The sequence below is a fragment of the Aegilops tauschii genome, chromosome 1 (genome assembly GCF_002575655.3).
Source record: "Aegilops tauschii subsp. strangulata cultivar AL8/78 chromosome 1, Aet v6.0, whole genome shotgun sequence".
NCBI lineage: Eukaryota > Viridiplantae > Streptophyta > Magnoliopsida > Poales > Poaceae > Aegilops > Aegilops tauschii.
The window spans coordinates 33,957,265-33,963,264 of record NC_053035.3 but is presented as its reverse complement, the minus strand read 5'-3'; positions in this window follow the sequence as shown (position 1 = coordinate 33,963,264).

Here is a 6,000-nt window from a genome sequence, read left to right as displayed (position 1 = left end):
CTAGGAGAGTCCAAATGAGGCACGGTTTTCACCCACACGATCGTGATCGAACGACCGATAGCATGGAGGTGACTTAGATGGGTTATTGGGCTGTTTGGAGGGGGGGTTTGCTGCAACACACAAAAGGACTTTGCGGTTACCCGATTAACCGTTGGAGCATCAAACGACCTCCAAATGGAACGGAACTTGACAGGTGGTCTACCGGTGGTATACCAAGGCCACTTGACAAACCTTGGTCCATTCCGAGAACGTTTAACACCCGCTCACGAAAAGAAACAAGAGGGGTGCGCCGGTGCATGTGGGAGTGTCGGATTGCAAAACGGACAACGGGGAAAATGCTCGGATGCATGAGACGAACACGTATGCAAATGAGATGCACATGATGACATGATATGAGATGCATGACATGAACAAAATGCAAAACGAAAGACAAAAACCCAACCATGGAGGGAATATCATAACACATAGCCGAAAATGGCAAGAGTTGCAGTTACAAATATGGAAAGTTACATCCGGGGTGTTACACCCGTCTTCCCCATCTCCGGGTCGTTCCAGTCTGGGTGCGCTCGGCACAGTGTGGTCAACGTGGTCAACAACCAAGAGTCATCGGAAGATGACTGTACGTGAGAGGCTGACAGTGGGGACGCACCACGCCCATGGACGCATGCACATGCAACGGAACGCGGCGAGGTCAACATGGTCAAGGAACGACTTCCATCGGAAGTATACTGTACGTGGAGAGTCTCAGCTGGGTCCACGGCCGCAGCAAGTAAGTGCCTCCTTATTACGCGGAAAATAATGATTCCTCCAACTGACAGCAGGGACCCACTGGACGGGCCACCGTATTTTGCGAAAAAAACTTTGCCCCCTGACTGCTGGGACCCACCTGACGGGCCATCGTATGTCCCCCCCCCCCCCGCTGTCAGCTCGGACCCACCGGAAGTGCCTCCTTATTACACACAAAAAAATGAATACTCCCTCGGCTAGCTGGGACCCACCTTGGTGGGAGGCTGACTTGTGGGCCTACTAAGTTGACGGGGACGAAGGGCTTTGTCAACTTAGCCAATATGAACGATTCTAGCTCCAGTGACCGTACGATGTCCATCCAACGGCCGTAGTCCTTCTTCAACCTCTGGTCTTCTTGCTCCAGCCGCCCAAAGCAGCGCCGGTCGTGCTGCATGCTCCTGCCTCCCGTGGCCGGCTGTGCTGCCGCGGAGGCCTCACTGCCCCTACTATTCCCACCACTGGCCAGGCCCTGCGGCGACGACAGCCTCACACCGCAGCCGAACCAGCAAACCCTCGTACTCCTCTCCGCGCGGGCTTCCACTACCGCGTCTTCCCCGGCTCCGCGTCGTCCCCTTCCTAGGCCTCGCCGTCGTCCACCGCCGCGGTGCTCTCCGTGCGGCGTGGTCAACATGGTCAAGGAACGACTTCCATCAGAAGAGTACTGTACGTGGAGAGGCTGACAGCTGGGTCCACGGCCACAGCCCAGTTTTTTTGTGATTTGCCAAGTAAGTCACTTTGTCAGGCCTGTTGGGCTGCAAATCTTTCAAGACGAGGAGAGCTTTCATTCGGCTGGCCAAGAAAATGGCCCATCAGTAATGAGAAATGGGCTGTACATTTTTAAAACACATCAAACCGGCAATTAGTTTCAAATATCTTTTTTTTTCATTTTGAGATTTTAAATTACATTAATTGTTATGCATGGAGAATTTGTTGGATTTTATATTGATATACATTTATTTTTAAAATCAGTTTGAATGTGAGTCGAAATTTCGGGATTAAAAACAGTTCGTACCACACTGAAATATGCAAAATTTCATATAATTTTTTAACCGTGGCCACAATATGGGCTTTAATGCTAACAAAAATAATATGGGCTCCTAAAAAACCTTAATAATTAGCAAATGGGCTGTAAATTATTAGAAATAATGGCAGATGGGTTGTATGCTGTTTTCCACAGATTTGAGGCTTTCCTAAAAAAAGGTTGACGCACAAGCAGTGACTGTTGGATGGGCATCCAACGGCCGTCGTGCTTCTTCAATCTCTGCTCTTCCTGCTCCAGCCGCTCAAACAAGCGCCGGCAGGACTGCCTGCTCCCTCCTTCCCACGGCCGGCTCTGCTGCCGCGCAGGCCTCACCGCCCCATCGTACTCCCATCGCTGGCCTAGCCATCCCTTTACTCACCCACACCTGCTGTTATTCTCCGGCGACGGCAGACGAACCAGTACACCCTCGTACAGTCGTACTCCCCTCCGTGTGGGAAACAACTGCCGAGTCTTCCCTGCCTCCGTGTCGTTCCCTTCCTAGGCCTCGCCGTCGTCCACCGCCCTGGTGCTCTCGGCGCGGCCTGGTCAACGTGGTCAACGACTGACATGCATCTGAAGTGGACTGTACGTGGAGAGGCCGACAGCTGGGTCCACGACCGCACGCAAGGAAATGCCTCCTTATTACGCGCAAAATAATGATTCCTCCACCTGACATCAGGGACCCACCGAAAGGGCCTCTGTATTTCGTGAAAAAAGCGTTACCGCCGCTGACAGCTCGGACCCACCAGCTATATCTTCGCACGCAAGGAAGTGCCTCCTTATTACGCACAAAAAAATGAATACTCCCCCTGTTGGCTGGGACCCAGTATAGTGGCAGGCTGACATGTCAACTTAGTCAATATGCACGATTCTAGCTCCAGTGACCGTACGATGTCCATCCAACGGCCGTAGTGCTTCTTCAACCTCTGGTCTTCTTGCTCCAGCCGCCCAAACCAGCGTAGGTCGTGCCTCGGGCTCCTGCCTCCCGTGGCCGGCTGCGATGCGGCGGAGGCCTCACCGCCCCCTACTACTCCCACCGCTGGCCAGGCCATCCCTCTACTCACCCACACCCCCTGTTATTCTGCGGCCACGGCAGCCTCACACCGCAACGAACCAATGAACCGTCGTACTCCTCTACGCGTGGGCATCCACTGCCGCGTCTTCCCCGGCTCCGCGTCGTCCCCTTCCTAGGCCTCACCGTCGTCCACCGCCCTGGTGCTCTCGGCGCAGCGTGGTCAACGTGGTCAAGGAATGGCTTCCATCGGACGTGGACTGTACGTGGAGAGGCTGACAGTTGGGTCCACGGCCGCAACAAGGAAGTGCCTCCTTATTACGTGCAAAATAATTATTCCTCCACCTGACAGCGGGGACCCACTGGACGGGCCACCGTATTTCGCGAAAAAAACATTTGCCCCTGACTGCTGGGACCCACCAGCTACATCTTCCCACGCAAGGAAATGCGTCCGGGCAAAAAAAAACGATTCGCCCCCTAACTGCTGGGACCCACCAGCTACATCTTTGCAGGCAAGGAAGTGCCTGACAGTCGGGACCCACCTGGTCGAAGCGTACGTAGCGTTGTCATTCTGGTCGCGAACGTGTACGTACATATATAATGGTGGATGTAGAGGGGCGCACGTGTCGTAGTAGAGGCGCGTACGTGTCGTAGTAGAGGCGCGCACGTGTCGTAGTAGAGGCGCGCACGTAGCATGTACACGTACGTACAGCGGCCAGGGTGCAAGAAAGAAAATACGGCCACGTATGTGTACATACGGGCGGGGTCTCAAACGCCTACTCGCGCATACGTACGGCCAGGCTCGTGTACATGGCTGGGTCGGAACGGAGAAATAGTGTCGTCGTCGTGTTCATGGGGAGGCATCGGAATGCGTCGTGTTCATGGGGAGGGGTGTGGCGTACCGCAAAACGGAGGAAACGGACCTCCTACGGTCGAAACGGGGGTCCTATTGATCGGGAGGAGTGTGGCGTATCGCAAAACGGAGGAAACGGACCTCCTACGGTCGAAACGGGGGTCCTGTTGATCGGGAGGGGTGTGGCGTACCGCAAAACAAAGAAAACGGACCTCCTACGGTCGAAACGGGGGTCCTGTTGATCGGGAGGGGTGTGGCGTACCGCAAAACGGACGAAACGGACCTCCTACGGTTGAAACGGGGGTCCTGTTGATCGGGAGGGGTGTGGCGTACCGCAAAACGGACGAAACGGACCTCCTACGGTCGAAACGGGGGTCCTGTTCATCGGGAGGGGTGTGGCGTACCGCAAAACGGGACTCCACGGGATACTGTTCATGTCCACCGTCGACCTCCTCTAGCCTCCACGGGCTACCATCGACCTCCTCCAGCCTCCACGGGCTCCTGTTCATCCAGCCTCCATCGCGCGCTACTCCACCGGCTACTGTTCAACCACCCCTCCACGAGCACCCCTCCACCGTCTACTGTTCATCCAGCCCTCCACACCACGGGGTCCTGTTCAACCACCCCTCCACGGGCACCCCTCCATCGTCTACTGTTCATCCCGCCCTCCACCACACGACAGGGTCCTGTTCATCCAGAGGCAACGCCACCGCTCACTGTTCATCCAAACCCCCCCGCAACGCTCACTGTTCATCCCAGAGGCAGCATCGATCGGCTTCAGTTAGCAGCAGTAGCGAAGGAATCGCTCGATCGGGTTCAGTTAACAACCATCGATCGATCGCTCGGGTTCAGTAACGCGTAGCCTGCAGTGCAATTGCTCGGGTTCAGTTAGATCCCAACACCTCGCTCGGGTTCAGTTAGATCCAACGCCTCACACACACGCGCGTACGTGTACGAGAGAAACGCGCATCGCTGGGCCCCTGACCTCCCACCGTAACCGGGAACTCCCCGAAATTTTCCTCGCCCTCGCTTCTACCATGGTTTTTTCTGTCATGGACGGCCCAAAGAATGTCATGCAGCTGCGTCTCCGGCCCACCCAGGACGAAAAGCCCATTTTATGTCACGATTTTTTGTCATAGAAGTAGGAGCCCACCACATCTATGATGATACCGGGTTTTGTCACAATTATCGTCATAGAAGTGTCATATGTATGACAGAAAAAAATTCGTTCGGCCCAAAATGTCACGGATGTGTCTTTTTTTTTGTAGTGAGTCATTGTGGATCGCCGGTGAACGAAGTCTGTGAACGTTTGGAAGTCTACCTGGAAGACTTACTAGAGTGATTGGGCGAGGACTGGGTGTCCTTAGCTCAAGGGGAATAAGGTGAAGACACGGTCTTCTGAGTTAAATCTCAGCCTCCCTAACCAGACGTACAGTTGTCACAACAACTGGAACTGGTCCAACAAATCCTTGCCTCATCAAGTAACTGGTTCTATCCTCTCCCTCTCTTTATTTATAGTTTGTCTTCGTGAAGTCATTGCCTGCCTGTGTTACCTGTTTGACTTCACTGTGTGACTTCTATTGTTGTTTGGCTTCATACTATCTTCCATCCTGATCTTTACTACCTAGCTGCCATTAGTCTTCATGCTTTCACTTCATTGAATACTTGACTATGGCTTGTCTAGTGTAGTCTACCTTCCGCTGCATGTCAATAGGTTCATTTCTATTGTTTGTCTTCGAAACTCCCATTTTTGAAGTCGTTCATAAATATCGCCTATTCACCCCCCCTCTAGTCGACAACTAGCACTTTCATAACCCCGTCTTCGTCCCTTATGCTTGCCCCTCCCAGCTCCACTACAAAGACGATTGTACATTTGTCAGGACCCTGATCCTAAGTCACACCGATCTAGCATGTAACACATCATATCACTTTGCGGCCTCACGCACGGTATTCCCACGGGTGCCACCTTACCTGGCCCGGGACCATTTGTGCCTTTTGGCTCACGTATATGATAGTGTCGCTAGCATCCATATGACAAAGAACCCGGGCCGACACGACTAGTTGTGAACCCAAAGTGGCACTAAATTACAGGGACAGGCATACATGACCCAGCAACGAACGTGTCGGTCATCAGCGAGTGAATCCGGGCTGTAGCAGCTAGGCTAACAGGACTCCGGAGAATCCGGGCTGTAGCAGGTTAATAGGACTCTGGTAGACACCGCGTGACATTTCCTCGAAGGGACAGACACAGGAACGAAGAAGGACACATGCCGGCCAGCCTAAGTGTTCCAGAGCAGTAGCAAGCTACCATGGCTCAGTGGAAGCACT